Below are 17465 nucleotides of genomic sequence, written 5' to 3' on the forward strand. Positions count from 1 at the left end.
TACCCTTATAGGATTCTGACAATGCTTTCTTTCCTTGGATAACTTTACCTCCAAATACCCCACGGTACTGGGAGGCAAGGCTTAAGAATGATTCAAAGCTTAATGTAAAACAGACTTGGGCTTGATCTTGACTCTGACACAGGCCAGCTGTGGACAGTGAACCTGAGTTCTATATGCTACACAATGAGAATAATGACTTTCACAAAGGTCGGCTGGAAAAAGCCAATGAGATAATGTGTTAGGTGCTAAGCTCAGTGTCAAATTCAATTTCAGATAACCTCCTCCTCCTTCTCTCTTTCCTTAATTCCTTGTAGTTTTCTGTCTCCATCAAGATCATAGTCCATGGTCAAAAACGGACCACAGGGCAAGCCAATAAGAGAGTGAGCCATGTGGGAGGGGCAGCCGAGCATGACCTTCTCATGTTTGTAGTAGGCACTGGTGATCTACCTCACTGAAGGGAAGTCATCTCACCCAGGCACCTAAGGGACCAGATTCTCTACATGTAAATTACATGAAGGTTATTAGAGAGATAAGCCTAGGAAAGTTGTTCTCTGGTATCAATGAAACCAGGCAGAGGTAAAAAGGGACAAAGTTTCAGTGGAACAGATAAAGGTTAGAATCCAGAAAGCTTTCCTGACAAGGGTAGATAGTGAAATATGGGCATGGATGTGATCAGAAGAAGTGGCCTCATTTTCAGGAGGACTATCACAATCAGAGTTTCATGTATATGGGCTGAGAAGAAGGTTTTCCATAAGGAGGTGGGGATGGGTGACTTTCCAAGGCCCTTGGCTAACTGAGGAGTCTGTCACCCATTCTTTAAAAGCACCAGGTCATGGCTCTTATCAACTGTGAAACCATCTTAACCCATTGACTTTTCAGATAGAACAGAGGTCCCAGAGGCCTCATGCCCAGAAAATGGCAGAGACACATTCTGTGACTTCCAGCCTAGTGGTATGTGGAAGGCAGCATACAATGTAGCCCCCACTGGTCCCTGCCTCCTAGCGTTTATACCTTTGGGTAAGCCCCTTGCTTTGGACATGGACTTATCAATTTGTTTTAAGTGAATAAAATATAGCAGAAGCAATGGACCCTGCTTCTAAAATTAGGTTGCATAAAGACTGAGGCTTCTGTTTTGGGCACCTTCTATCTCTCTTTCTCTTCTTTGTTCTTTCTCTAGGCATTCAGTAAAGATGTGTTGATTGACACAGGAATTGTTCCATCTATAAACTAGAACTCTGATATGGTAGAGTAAAAATGATGCAGGACTAGAACCCATCTCTGCAGTAGATATGGCTAGACTTAGATGCTCAGTAAGGAATGACATTCTCTGGATCTGGGAGTCTATGGACAGCAACATTCACTTGCATACAGATGACTTCAGTTTCCCCATCCCCACTGTAAGTATGTAAAGTCATTCAACATCTAAGCTGCTCTCCTCATATATGGTATCTCAAGTATTTGCTCAGTAGCCAGAATAATCAAAGCAGCCCAGTCTCTGCCATGACTGAATGAGGGAGAAAGACTGGGGGCTAGGTTCACCAGCTGGGAGAGTCATGATTAGTTTTTTGGCTTTGTGCTCACCCTGAATGACAAAGAACCAGTACTGTGGGCTGCCCCAAGGCATCTGACCTTTTCATCCCTGGGAGTCCATCTTAAGGGGAAGAATGACATAATGGCCCTCTGTTCTTAGTGGACTGGCTGAACTAAGCTGGGCTGGGATGCGGGGGAGGGTTGTAAAAGCCGTGGGGTGAGCAAGGGTCCTCTAAAGGTCAACCTGTCCATTCTCCTGCCTCCAGGAAGGCAGCTAATTATCGACTCAATAGGTCAGAGAGGCAAATGAGGAGAAGGTGAGTTTGACGTTTATTTAGAATGTGCAGGAAACAAGGTACTTCATGTCCCCAACAGTCAGTCTTCCTGCCTTTATTTTCATGCAATGATTCCTTGCTTTCAGTCCATGTCTTATTCTGTCTGAGGTTCAGTTGATTCTGGAGACTGAAGCCTTAATACCCATCAAATGATTGCTTTTGGCCTCTGCTACACTCACATTCCTTCAGATTTCTGTTCACCCTAAAGATTTTACTAAAAATAGAATTTACCTTACTGATGTCTGGGCAAGGTATAGATGGTGGGGAAGTGATGTTAAATAAAGAAGTCAGGAATTACAGGAACTTCAGTGCTATGAGGGTCCTTTGATTTTAAGCATCTTTCTCTGAGGAGTTTGGATGATTACATAAACTCTGTGAAGGTGAGCCATCTAGAGAAGATCACCCAGGTTAGGGCAGATTAGAGCTCAGTACCTGGACTTTTGTCTTCTGTCTCATGGTCTTTCTGATGATTTGAGTTTCATGGGCCTGAATCGCTATATAGGTATATGACCACTTGCTTTTCCGAAGAGAAAAGAGGGGGCGGGAAGGGGGGGGGGAAATCACATCTCCTTTCTAAAAAGTAAAGGGGAGGTTGGGAAAAACAACAACAACCTCTTTAGGTTTATTAAACAGACTGTTATAAGGTTTCTTGGACTTCAAATAGCTCTTACCAAATAACATTTTGATGAGTTTATGAGTAAATGAATCAGAAACATATGAATACAATTTCCTTGAAAATACACAAGGATTTTAGAATCAAGGAAAGTCACCCTCACCCTCAGCCCAGCCACCCCTTTTATCTCTGGGCCTGGATGTTGGGAACTCCCCTCCCTTCTTTGTGTTCCTTGGTGGGATTGCTTACCCACTGGCCACCCAGGACGTTCCCGGCTTCTCCCCTGGAAGTCCTCTTCGTCTCCTGTGGTTTAGTGGCCAAGTGGCTGGGATGGGCTGAGAGAGGAGATGTCAACTGATGAGAGAGATGAATGAGCCCATATACATAAAACTTCGATTGTGGGGAGCAGGCAACCCAAGTGCTTAGAAGACAGGTCATGTGCATTGTGCAGGGAAGGGCAGCATTCTTGGCTATAGGCTGACTTCAAATCTGGGGCTCTTTAGAAAGCAGTCCAAGATGTTTCTTTTCTTTCTAAGCAAAATAAAATTATCTTGACCCATGCTCACTGTTTTGTAATATCTAGGTTGCCAGGATTTTATGGAGCTTTCTCCTAGGTCTTTGTAGGGTCTGGATAGGCAATTCTGAACTTACCAAGATGAGGCACTTATGAACAGAAATCATGCCTTGGGATGACTTGGCTTCTCAGAGCATCTTTTCCTTGCCTTACACAAAATCACCCTGCCTTCCTGTGCCAGGTAAAGGTGGCCCAGAGTAGATTAAACAATCCCTCATGTACCTGGGAGTTCTGGAGCCTGACAGAGCTTCCTGGTGAACAGTACTAGAGCTGAGCAATGGTCCAGTTCCCTTTCCCTTTTAAGAAGCTCTCCATATCTCTGGCAGTTGGCTGTTGTTCTGGCATAGCCAATAGGTGTGTATAGTAACAGACTTCATTCTGAGGGTGTAAATAACCCCTATACTTTATATTTAAGTCCCATACTATCTTAGTTTATGTTTTCCCAAAGCATACCTTGAATCAAAGATTTGAGTGCAAGTGTTGATTTATGAGTCATTCTAGGAAGCAAGGTAAGGAAAAGAAAAAGTGGGGCAGGGAAAGGAAGAAAGTCAATAAATGATGTGTGTTAATGAGCAGATTGCTGATGTAGGCAACCGGGCTCAGTCCTGTCAGGGACGCTCTGGGAGGTGCTCACCTTCTGAGGAAGCCAGGGTTTTTATCCACCAACTGCTAGCCTAGAATGGTTGCTCCTAGAGCAGCGAGTCTCCAGTACTGTCATCCTGATCCAGGGCTGAGAAAATCATGTTTCTGAAACCAGAGAAAAGAGGGCATACAGATGATGGTGGCTGAGATGGGAAGCTGTTGGAGTACAGGTAGTCTCCTACAAGTACTATGGATATAGGTGGGAAAAGGAAACAAAATAAAGCAGTTGCCCACATGCATTTGTTTATGGGTATCAGAGAGTTGAAGGTGTACATGTGTGCTTGCATTGAATGCCAGGCTGTTGCTGTCTGCCTAAGGCGGCCAGCTCATAAGCCTCAAGGATCTATTACAAAACAGCAGGGGCTGAGTTCTCCCACCTGCCCTTGCTTTCAGCATGTCAAGTCTGAAACAATCATCTAAAACTTTGGGTTGAGGTCTTTATATTTTCCCTCTCACTCTTCCTAGGAACACTGGTCAATTCCAGACCCAAGACTCTAGGAGTTCCAGGGGAAAGGAAGAATTCAATAAAACCATGACCCTCCTCTCTCTGATGGGGTCAATAGCACTAAGACAAAGGTTGTAATAGACGTTCTACATGTTTGGAGAAGGCAAGTAAGGGAAGAGGTGGGATAGCCAGGGTGGAAGCTGGGAGGTTGAAAGATTATCTTTGAAGAGGACCCTGTTCAGATTTGAGGGCTTCTGAGGGGCCTTCTTGTCCTACAAGTATAGTTTCTCAATCATGAAACATTGAAGTCCTGCTTTAAGGCTGTCACATTGGTCTACTCTTTACTCCTTCACTACTGTATCATGCTCCTTAGCCTTATAAAAAAATAATAGCTTTCAAAGGCAAAAGGCAGTCTCACCCTCTTCTTGAATGTGATTGAGCTGGGTGGGCAGATTGGCAGTGAGTCTTAAAGAGGATTTCCATGAGGGTGAGGAAAAGCTTTTAGGCTCTGGGCCATTGGGACAGAGTAGAAAAAGGAAGTAAAAAGGAGATAACTAAGCGTGGGATGGGAGAAGAAGGAATCATGCCTTGGCCCTCTTCTCTCTCCTTCTGAGATGATTCATGCCGTCATCACTTCCCATCGGATCTCTGGGCTCACGGCCATCCCAGAGCTTTTCCTGCACAGCTTGGCTCATAACAACTGCAGACTGACAGATGTCTCCTTCAGGAACTGCAACCTCTTCACACCCATCCCAGGACTGCCACTCCCTTCCTTCCAGGCTCATGGAAAGAAGTGAACTTCCAGCTACTCCAACACTGGGTTTCTTTCTTCTCAGCTCCTGCCTCTCACCTGTCATCATCCACCCCCACAATGGCTGTCCCTCCTTCCCCTGGGAAAGTCCCCTTGCCTCCTGCAGTTCCTTAAGTCCCATTGACTCTCCAATTACAGTTGGCTGTAATTGTCCAGTCTACTCTCAGTGGATGCTTCTTTACTTCCTGTCAGAGGGTCTCTCAACCTCCTCACTCCTTCCTCTCATTGTGATGATTTGGTTAAGGGGATTCATGCTTTCAGGGGGCTTCTTCAACCCTCCAGTGCCCACATCCTTTGCCTGCCACTCCATGTCCACCCTACCTAGGCTCTCTCCTCAGCATGCCCTGCTCCTCTGATAGTAACAGTCCCTTTCTGCATCTTAGGGTAGTCTTGAGAACCAAAATGAGAAGTACATTGTCAATCATAAATTACAGAAAACAGGTGAAACTCACCTGTGCTGTGGTGGACTCAGGACTTGGCTCTACCTCATCAGAAGTGCTCACACCTAACTGTGCTAAGAATGACCGGATGACTGGATGAGCTGGTTCCTGGGACCTTCTCATGAACTCTGATCCATGGGCCTGAGAAATCTAGATTTAAAACACACATTCCAGAGCATTCTGATGCAGGGCGAGGTCTTATTTTTAAAAAATACCCACTAAGAGGGTCTGACTCTCGGCCCTTTGTTTGACCATCATTCACTCAATCCTACATCACCTTTTTCCTGGATCCCATCAAGGGGCACTGAACTCTCTGCTTTTATATTTCTGATTCCATTTTCTATTTTCAAAGGGCTTTGTTTGGGACTCAGGCTTAGGGGCTGATAGCAAAGAAGTAGTTGGCTCCTCAAACAGCAGCCTCTGGAGTTTTCTTGAGGAAGAAGTCAGAGTTCTCACTGTGGGTGGGGATGAATGGGAAGCATGTTTACCCCCCAACATGGCTGAGGAAGCCCCACTCAGGCACAGAAGACAATGAGAGTCATACACACCCTCCTCCAGACCAGCTGGAGATGGTCTAGGGACCCTGACAGCTGCTCCCTCCTTGTGGAACTTCATCCCTGTTCCCTCCTTCCCAGAGTTCACCAGAACTTCCAATTAACACCCACCCACCACTCTTCCCAGGTGCTATGTGGTGCCATCTCTTGTTCACCTTCAGAGTTTTCCCTGTGAAGATCCCAGGGGCTCCCCAGGGCAGCGGTGGGGCCTGGAAAAACTCCTGCTGTTGAGGGAGACCGGTTCTGAGACATGTGCAGGGAAGCGTTGGATGAAGTTGTGGTGAGGTGATGCTGACAATGTGACTGGGAACAGCATTGCCAGTCCTCTGAAGGTAAGCAAGGCCCGGAATGGAGGGTCACAGGGCCCTGCACTGAACCTGGAGGGCACCAAACAGCTGGGAGGACCAGCCATAGGAAGGACAGGACACTGCAGTAGACAGTGATAAGACAGGGGAAGAAAGGGACCTGATCTTGGGTTCTTCTCCCAGCCCTGCAGAGCTGGCTGTGTGTCTCCCACAAGTTATCTTTCTTCCATGGGCCTCTGACTGGGGAGCAGGAGGGGCAATATCATAAGCATCAGCTGCCCAGACCAGTACATCTTTAAAGCAAGCATATTGGCTGAAATCAGGGGTTCACAAAGTGTTTCTGTGAAGAGAGGTTTCTGCTGTATAGCAGCCCCTCGAGAACCTGACAGGAGGAGTGGGATTTCAACACAGGTACATGCTCTCCTACTTTCAGGTGTTCTGGGGGAATCGCTCTCCCTCTTTCTCTCTTTCCTGAGCTAAGAAGGACCTTTGACCTGGTCCAGGGTTTTCAGTGAGTAACTGCACATGGCTCTTCCCCGACTGACCATGGTGGGTCAGTCATTCTGACCACTGGCAGCCATTGGTGATCCAAAGGCCAGAGATATGGGAGGGGGGTTCAGTGTGAGCCAGGCTTTCAAGTGGGCTTAGAAGGTGGGTGTCTATTTATAGTGTTTCCAAGAGCACAAGAAAATACAACCCGCAAATGCGCATGTTGTGTGAGATGCTGAGTTTTTCACTGCTATGCTCAGTAAAATGACTCATAATTTCTTAGTAGATGAGTTAATGAACACATTGATTTATTTACTGGGGCCTGATGGCTTCCATCTTTGAGTCCTCAAAGAAAAACCTTTATGCTGTAAGCTATTCCATCTGCCGCCTTAGCTGGACTGTACTTTTCTCACCCTTCCAGGCAGCTGGCGACAAGGTTCTGGGGAAGAATGGGCAACATGTGGTGGGCTGGAAATTTGGAGCGGAAGAATGGTAAGAGGAAGGAACACATTCTTCAGCGAAGGCATTTCCCCGGTATGGACAGCCTGGTGATGGTCACCCAGATGCCCCTCTGGGAAGGATTTGCTGCTCAGCTGCAGGGGTGCAGTCAGCAGATAGTGTCCAGCTGTTGGCCCCTTCAGGGTCAGCCTCAGCGGTGGACAACCACTTCACTCAAGGTCACACCCTTGTTAGGCAGCCCACCTCATGACAGCGCAAGATGAGCCACACAGACCTGGATGGTTCTGCTTGACCAAGGACTAGGCGGAGTAGCAGTGTTCACTCAGACCTACCCACCAGCTTGGCCAAGGCTTAATCCCAGCCTTCATGTAGCTTAATGCACCTAAGGTCAATAAGGTGGGTGTGCAGCCCTCCCAAATACAACTTGACAAATCAAATCAGTAGCTGCCAGCGTGTGCTGATTGGTGGGATGATATCAAAGATGGCTGCCTGTCTTTGAACATCCAGTGCCCAGAACAAACACATCAAACCCATTCCTGCCTTAGGCTCTTTGCACTTCCTGTTTTCTCTGCTAGCAATTCCGGAGTTTGTGCCCCAATGTCATCTTCTCAGAGAGCTCTTCGTTGACACCCAACTTGAAAGAACCCTCTACCCACCTCTAAGTCTTTCTATCATGTACTGTGCTATTTATTATTTTCTATTACCATGGAAATAAAAAATAACTTGGATACCTATTTTTTTGGGATAACTTTGAATACTTATTTTTCAGTTCCTGTCAAGCTCCACTAGAACATAAACCTCAGAAAACTAGGGACCTTTCTATCTCATTTGCCTCTGTGTTCCCAAGACCTTGTAGGGTGTTTAGAGTCAGTACTCGACAGATAATGAATGAATGAATGGAATGGACAAATATTTATTGAGTGAAAATAACAGACTCTTGCTGGAATTTGATAATATTTTGTTTCCAATGCATTAATTTTTGCTTTTTCATTTGAGTTAAGTGATACTGATTTTCACTTAGGGCAGGGATAGACAAACTTTTTCTGCAAAAAGTGAGTTGGTAAATATTTTTTCCTTTGCAGGCCATGTAAGGTCTTTATTGCAACTGCTTAACTCTGCTTCAGAGTGCAAAAACAACCATAGGCAATAAGTAAACATGTGGGTGTGGCTGCATTACAATAACACTTTATTTGAAGAAAACAGATGGCTGTCCCTGACTTAGAGTACTAATATAAAATTTCCTATAAAATAAATTTATTGAAGTAAAAAAGGAAGTCTATTGAAATAAAACTATTAACTAAATAGCTTTACAGAAACCATATGAAAATTCCTGAAGTTCAAAAGAACTCAGTGCTAATTTTTCTTGCATCATCTGTGGCCACAGCTGTGGGGGTGAGGGAGGCTGCAAGGGAGAAACCCCTTTAATTTAATGTGGCAAAACATTGTAGGAGGCTCACACTTAGATATTCCCGAGAGTCTGGAAGGCCAGACCTCTGATTGTGCTTCTCCTGCTGTTACTTTTCCTATATTCTTTTCATTCCAACTCTGGTCCCAGAACTCAAGGCTGTTGTAAAATGCTCTTTCTTGGGTAAGCTATCCTTCCATGGGGTTTAATTACCCCCAGGGATAGGGTTAGTCATGGCCACATTTACCTAGGTCATAAATATACCCTGAGCTTAAACGTAAATAAGGCAGAGCAGTGAGGAGGTAGGGGTGGCAGAAGGTGGCCAGGTCCATCTGAAATCCCTACATCTTGGGGACAAGAAAGGCTCAGTTCTACTGTGTGCTTACCAAAAACCAGGCCTGCTCTAAACACTTCACATGTATTAACTGATTTGATCTTCAATCATCATATAATAATAATATTATCCCCATTTGGAGATGAGTAGTCAGAGGCACAGGAGCCTAAGTAAATTGGCCAAGGTTATTCAGCCAGCAAGAGGCAGAGTCAGCATCCTAACCTAGGTGGTCAGCAATAGAGTCCAAGCTGCTAATATATACAGCTGTGATGTTACATTTCTCTCTGGGATAGCACTGTTGGGATATCTCAGTAGTACAGACATATTCACTATTCTTTCTCTATAGCTTTAAAAAAATTATTTTTTTATTGAAGTGAAATTCATATAACATACAATTAACTTTAATTAATTTTAAAGTGTACAATGCAGTGGATTTAGTGCATTCACAATGTTGTGCAGCCACTACCTCTCTTTAGCTTCAATATTTCTTCATAATTCCAGGAGAACATCGGTACCCATTTGGTAATCACTCCCCATACCCACCTTCCTTGATCCACTGGCAATCACTAATTTGCTTGCAGTCTCTATGGATTTACCTATTCTGGGTATTTCATATAAAAAAATCATACAATATGTGATGTTTTATGTGTAACTTCTTTTACTTAGCATGTTTTCAAGGTTCATCCAAGTTGTAGCATGTATCAGTACTTCATTCCTTTTTTTAAAAAATGTTTTTGTTGATTTTAGAGAGAGAGAGGAAGGGAGAAGTAGAGAGAGATAGAAACATAAATGAGAGAGAAACATTGATTGGCTGCCTTCTGCATGCCTCAGGCTGGGGATTGAGCCCTGGCCAGGAATCAAACCAGTGACTTCTTGGTGCTTGGGTTGACACTCAACCACTGAGCCACACCAGCTAAGCAGTACTTTATTCTTTTTTATGGATCAATAATACTTTATTGTATGTATACTCCACAATTTGCTTATCCATTAATTTGTTGACTTGCATTTGGTTGTTTCTACCTTTTCAGCCTTGTGAGTAGTCTTGCTATGGACATTTGTGAATAAGTATTTGTTTGAGCACCTTTTTTTAATTCTTTCAGGTATAGACCTATGAGTAGAATTGCTGGGTCATATGATAATTTTATGTTTAACTTTTTCAGGAACTCTCAAACTGCTTTCCATTTTACATTCTCATCATCAATGTATGAAGGTTCTTATTTCTCCACATTCTCTCCAACATTTGTTATCTTCTTCTTCCTTTTTCATTATTGTCGTCATCCTAGTGAGTTTGAAGAGGTACCTCACTGTGACTTTGATTTGATTTTCCTTAATGGCCAATGATGTTGAACATCTTTCCATGTGCTAATTGGCTGTTTGAATATCATTGGAAAAATGTTTATTCAAGGCTTTTGCCCATTTTAAAAAATGAGGTTGTTTTCTTCTTGTAGTTGAGTTGTAAGTATTCTGGATAGTCGATGCTCATCAGATATATAATATGCATATATTACCTCCCATTCTATAGGTTGTCTTTTTACTTTCTTGATAATATCCTTTAGTGCCATATGTTTTTAATTTTTATGAAACCCAGTTTATCTATTTTTGTTGTTGTTGTTGTTCATGCTTTTGGTGTTAAGTCTAAAAATCCATTGCCAAATCCAAGATCATGAATATTTACCCTCTGGTTTCTTCAAATAGTTTTAGTTCTGATGTTTAGATTATTGACCCATCCCCATAGTTTAAATATATTTCCAGCACCCCTGGTGTCAGGACCAGTTTCATGAGTGAGTGATCTCAGCAGCTGCACAGGGTCCCACACCTGAACAGCTGCATGCTTGATTTAATGCTCTGCTGTCACTGTTTTGAAATATAGAAATTTTGAGCACAGGGCCTTGCATTTTCATTTTGCATTGGACCCAGGTAATCCTCACTCTCTTCTTCCAAGGGAATATGTTTTTAAAGGTTCAACTCAAGTTCTACCTCCTCCAGGAAGCTCTCCTTTCCCCTTTCCACTCTCTAGATAATCTTTCTTCTCAATTTCCATAGGAGTTAAGGCCTGTATACACCACTTGGTACTTAGTCACATTAATTACACTCTGCCCTTGCTGGTCTCGCCTTACCCTGTGCATGGAATTTTATCTCTCCCACCTGGTTATAAACTCACTGGAATTAGGGGAGATGCCCTTGCAGCTAGGCACTATGATCTGGGATAGTGAGGATTTTGTTTCATCTCTTCTCAGTTGTAAGTTCTTTATTTAACTTGGTGTCCTACTGTACACTAAGCCCTGGACTCTGTCAAATGACAATTCAATAAATGATGGATGGCCTTTTTCTGCTCTTCCTCCCTGTCTGTCTCTGACCAGGTGGCTTTGCTCCATCCCAGGATGCTAGAATGTTAAGGTGAGAAGGGATGTGAGAACTCATCTGGTAAAATCCATGGATAGGTCCCAGAGAGGTCTAATGTCTTACTTAAGAGGACACAGTTTGTGGGGGGCCCAGCAGGGAATGCAGGACACTTTCCTGTGTAGTTGCTTCCACTCCTTTATCCCTTCCTCTTTGGACAGATGTGGATCCTTTCTGTGGTTGCAGGTGGGAAGTAGCCCTTTCACTGTCTGGAGCAGCTGGCTGGATTTTCTCTGAGACCAGCAGTCCATCAACCCAATTGGAATGGCTCCCTGGAGTCCCCCTGAGAAGCCCCAGAAACCAGCTGTCTGTCAGCCACCTTGTTAAACTGGTTTCCAGATGTTTCCACTTCAAATTAAGGAAGCAGGAGGAGGGGGAGTTTGTCCATTAAATGCAGTCTGCCGTGTCTATAATAAATTATGTTGTACACCAATGGAGCAGGTTGTTTTCTGGACATGGGGTGATGCAGAGGATGTCTTCACCAAGGCCTTGTATGAGGATGACATAGACAAACAGACAGATGAACCAAAATGTTTGGGGATAAGGACAAGAGGAAAGAAATAGATGGACAGACAGCTAGAAACTGAATGGGTGTGGGGGATATCATGAAATTCTAAGTGCATCAGAGAGAGAAAGAAAAGGAAGCAGAATAAGAGACATGGGGACTGAGGGCCAAAATTTGCCATTGTGTTGACTTATAGTGTCAGTCTTCTTCAGAACAGCTAATAAAGCCCAGAGCCATCCCTTGAGGATGTCCTCTGTGCCAAGCCCTGTGTGATATGGTGTGCTTTGCAGATCTCAGTCCTGTGTGATGTGTTGTGCTTTGCAGATATCAACCTTGGTAGGGATGGCTGGTAGGCTGGGCTCAGCTGGGGCCCTCTACCTCTCAGGTGTGTCGTATCAGGCCTCACCATGTGGTCTCTGCAATGAAATAATCATGCTTTTTCCATGATGGCTCTACACTCTGAAAGAGAGTGTTCCAAGAAACCTAGGAACAGGGACCGAAAAAATGGCGGTGGAATAGACAGACGTGTCCCGAGCCTTGTCCCAGAGCAGAAAGAGAGAACAGCTGAGTGTCGCATGGGGAGTGTTTATTGGTGAATTAAGGGACAGCTGTACTCCAGGAGAAGGTGGGGGACTGCTGGACGGGGTTCCCCTGACTGGGCAGCCCCCACTGCTGCTGGGTTCCCTCCCAGAGCCACCGGCTTGGACGCGGAGACTGCGCCATCTTGAAGAGGAAAGTGGATGTTATTGGAAGCCTGAAAGTCTACAACTGTGGCACCCACCGAGCAGCTACAAACCCCAGAACACCGGTCCCCAATTGGCGCAAACACGCGGATTCAGAGGAGCTCTGCACTGGATTTTGCCTGGGATAAGGAGAGAGAGAATTACATAACCAGACATCCAGAGAAGAGAGACCATGGGGAGACAAAGAAACAGCCCGCATATGAAAGAAAAGCAGGCATCACCAGAAAAGGAAGTAAATGAAATGGAGGGTTAGGGTTAAGCTGTCCTTATTTGCAGATGACATGAAATTGTACATAAAAAACCCAAAAGACTCCATCAAAAAACTAATAGACTTAATAAATGAATTCGACAATGTAGCAGGATACAAAATTAACGCCAAGAAATCTATGGCATTTCTACACACCAATAGTGAACTTACAGAAAGAGAGACTAAAAAAGCAATCCCATTTACCATCGCACCAAAAAAATTAAGATACCTAGGAATAAACTTAACTAAGGAGGTAAAAGACCTATACGTGGAAAACTATAGGACACTGAAAAAAGAGATAGAGGAAGACGTAAACAGATGGAAGAACATACCATGTTCATGGATTGGTAGAATCAACATCATCAAAATGTCCATACTACCCAAAGCAATCTATAGATTCAATGCACTCCCCATTAAAATACCAACGGCATATTTCACAGACCTAGAAAGAACTCTCCAAAAATTCATCTGGAATAAAAAAAGACCCAGAATAGCCACAGCAATCCTGAGAAAGAAGAATAAAGTAGGTGGGATCTCAATACCAGATTTCAAACTGTATTACAAAGCCACTGTTCTCAAAACAGCCTGGTACTGGCACAAGAACAGACATAGATCAATGGAATAGAATAGAGAATCCAGATATCAACCCAAACCACTATGCTCAATTAATATTTGACAAAAGAGGCATGAACATATAATGGAGTCAAGACAGTCTCTTCAACAAATCGTGTTGGGAAAATTGGACAGATACATGCAAAAAATGAAACTAGACCACCAACTTACACCATACACAAAAGTAAACTCAAAATGGATACAGGACTTAAACATAAGATGGGAAACCATAAAAATACTAGAGGAATCCACAGGCAGCAAAATCTCAGACATATGCCAAAAGAACTTCTTCACTGATACTGCTCCTAGGGCAATGGAAGCTAAAGAGAAAATTAACAAATGGGACTACATCAAAATAAAAAGCTTTTTCACAGCAAAAGAAACCATCAACAAAACAACAACAAAGTCCACTGTATGGGAAAACATATTTGCAAATGTTATCACTGATAAAGGTTTAATCTCCAACATCTACCGGCAACTTATACAACTTAATAAAAGGAAGATAAATGATCCAATAAAAAAATGGGCAATGGACCTAAATAGAATCTTTTTGAAAGAAGACAGAAGGAAGGCCAAGAGACACATGAAAACATGTTCAAAGTCACTAATTATCCGAGTATTGCAAATCAAAACGACAATGCGGTACCATCTCACACCTGTCAGAATGGCTATCATCAACAAATCAACAAAGGACAAGTGTTGGTGAGGATGCAGAAAAAAAGGAACCCTCATACACTGCTGGTGGGAATGCAGACTGGTGCAGCCACTGTGGAGAACAGTATGGAGTTTCCTCAAAAAACTGAAAATGAAACTGCCATTTGACCCAGTAATCCCACTCCTAGGAATATATCCTAAGAAACTAGAAATACCAATCGGAAAGGATATATGCACCCCTATGTTCATAGCAGCACAATTTACAGTAGCTAAGATTTGGAAACAGCCTAGGTGCCCGTCAGCAGATGACTGGATCAGAAAACTATAGTACATCGACACAATGGAATACTATGCTGCCATAAAAAAGAAGGAATTCTTACCACTTGCAGCAACCTGGATAGAACTGGAGAGCATTATGCTAAGTGAAATAAGCCAGTCAATGAAAGAAAAATATCACATGATCTCACTCATTTGTGGATAATATAGAACATTATAAACTGATGAACAAAAAGATAGATACAGAGGCAGTAAAGCATCAAACAGACAGTCAAATTACAGCGGGAAGGTTAGGGAGAGGTGGGGGAGATAAGAGATCAATCGAAGGACTTGTATGCATGCATATAAGCATAACCAATGGACGCAAAACACTGGGGGGTGAGGGCATGTATGGGAGTGGTGTGGGGGGGCAATGGTAAGATATGTACACATATAATACCTTAATAAATAAAATGGAAGAAAAAAAAAAGAAACCTAGGAACAAGCTGCAAGACTTCTCAAGACCTAGCCTCTGAAGCTTTAGAGTGTCAATTCTGCCATATTTTATTGTCAAGCAAGCCATCAGGCCAGTCCAGATTTAACACGAGAGAATTGAGGCCTTCCTTCTCAAATGTGGCCAGAATTAATCAGTCATATATCCTTTCTTGCCATATAACTTTTTCACATGGGGTCTTTGACTTTGGGAGCCTTTCCTTCTCTATGAGAGGCTACTGGATGTGAGCTTTTACTGCCACACCCACTGCCAGCTATTCTATTCATTTAGGTCCCGGTGTTGCAGTTTCTGTCTGGAGAGTGAAATAGGTGTCCCACACAGGGCAGAACAAGAGGATCCCACATGGTGGGGGTAATAAGAAGGGTGAGACCCACTCCTGGAAGTGGTAGCTATCAAAAGTCAGGAGTCAATATGATAACTGAAAGGTTTACATGTATTAATTTGCTAAATATTTTTAACAACCTGATGATAGAAATACTGTAATTATGCTCATTTTATAAAACAGAAAACTGAGGCACAAGAGGTTAAGTAACTTGCCTGGGCTCTTACTTCTGGAAAGTGAGGAATTAGTACACAGACTCAGGCAGCCTGGTTCCAGTGGTCATGGGACTCTATCAAGATGATAAAATTAATAACTGCCTTTGTAACACCATGAACCTTATGGCTTACAGTCACCTACATGGTAGTTCACAAGTTTATCATTAGCATTACCAAGTTTATTTGCTTCTGTAGAAAACCAAAGGTATCTGTGAACTGATAAGACTGGGTCTAACAAATAATTCTTATCTTCAGCTACCTCTTTAAGTTAGGGTGATACCACTGTGCCCTAGGGCTCATATGCAAATTAAGCCAAATAAGTCTGGGTTTCATTATAACTATGTTATTGCAAACCTCAGTTGATGTCAAGTCAAATGAATAATGTTATTGAGGATCCAGTGGGTGTGTGAGGCAGGGCTAAGCACCTTATTGTGCAAATCCAAGGTCTGTTTTCTTCTCTGAGTCAGCAGGGACTAGAAACCCCACAAAACCCAGACTTTCCTCAAGTAAAAGCTGCTGTGGGAGTCCCATCAAGGTCTCACATCTCTCCAAATCCTACATCCTGACTCCTTGCTCCTGTCTGTGTGCACTTTGCAGCTGCCCTTCTAAACCAATTTTCTTCTGAGCAGAAACATAAGCCTCCAGGGAAGAATAGTTGGAATCTTCGAGGCATTTTCTAGGATTGGGTGGTTGAGGCTGCTTGGCCGAGGTGAGCACTACAGTCCTGGCTTCCCGTAGGATCTGTTTATAGCCCTCCAGCCTGTTTCTTTTCTCCTATGGGGATGGCAGATGGTCTGTATTTTTAATAATTAAAAAAAAAAAAAAGTCGGAGAGAAATCAGACTCAGCAGGAGGAATTGGAACCATCCAGGCAGCACAATTGAGCTGTGAATATGTTTGTTTGGAAATTGTAAATGGTGTCTTCTCATTAAGCATGCCTAAAGCCTCTGCCCTTCCAGGAATCTGTGAGGGCCCCTTCTAATGATTCTCATCAGCAGGTCTTGGCTGGGTTGTGGATGAATGAGAGCCACTGACACTCCCAGGCCACCTGTACTCAGAGGACTATACCTCTCAGTGTCGATAACTTGTGGAACAAAGGTTACCTGGAACCCTTCACACCAAACTCTCCTTAGCTTCACAGTAGCTCTGGGAAGCAGAGACCCCAAATGTTTATGCAAATCAGTTTGCAAGAGCAGATTTGGGTCATTTTGTGAAAAAGAGGAATGCCCAGCACTAATGGGAAAGATAAAGGACTCCAAGAAGCAATGACAGCGGTCCTACACTCTATGGTGTTGGATTATGCTGTGGAGTGTGGAACTGACAGTTTACCTATTTATTCTCCATTTGGTGAAGGCCAGGAGGAGCAGAGGAGGAAGAGCTAAGCTAGGGGTCCAGAGCCCCAATCTTGACATGATACATCTAGGCAAGCAACCCTTACCTGGTCATCTTCCTTTTCTGGGTCTCAGTTTATTTGTAAAAGATCAGAACTGAATTCTACAGCTGTAAGAGGTTGGAGAAGTAATATTCCTATATATGACCTGATTCCTTGTGGAGATACAGAAATATCTCAGAAGCAAAGATGGCTTTAGACCATGGGGAAGTGACCAAAATAGATGGAACACTTGGCCTTGGAAATACTGTTAACATATTAATAAACTTGAGCAGCATGGAATAGGTTGAATAGGCTCAAATATAGAGGCCCAAAGCCATCCTTTCATCCTAAATGCTCCACTAAAGAGCTAGGGTCTTAGAGAACATTTACTGGACTTCCCAACTTCTGTTAGCATCCCCCTCCTCTTTCTGGATGCTGAGTCAGAGTCTCCTGAAGAGTGAGTCTATGAGGAGCCCCGATCAGTGAAGAGCTGGCTGAGTAGAAGTGTGGTCTATACAGCACTGGCTCTGCCCGCTAAAGACCACAGCATCTTAGAGCCTCTGGTTCTGACAGGAAGGTCTAGGGATGGGCATTTTAGGGGCTGAAGTGGGGAAAAGGCTACCCTCCTCCACCCCTCCCCTCCGTCTCTCCCCCAGAATTCTTGCCTTGTCAATGCTGGGTCCCACTGACC

This window comes from Cnephaeus nilssonii (assembly GCF_951640355.1).
Source record: "Cnephaeus nilssonii genome assembly, chromosome: 10".
Lineage (NCBI taxonomy): Eukaryota > Metazoa > Chordata > Mammalia > Chiroptera > Vespertilionidae > Cnephaeus > Cnephaeus nilssonii.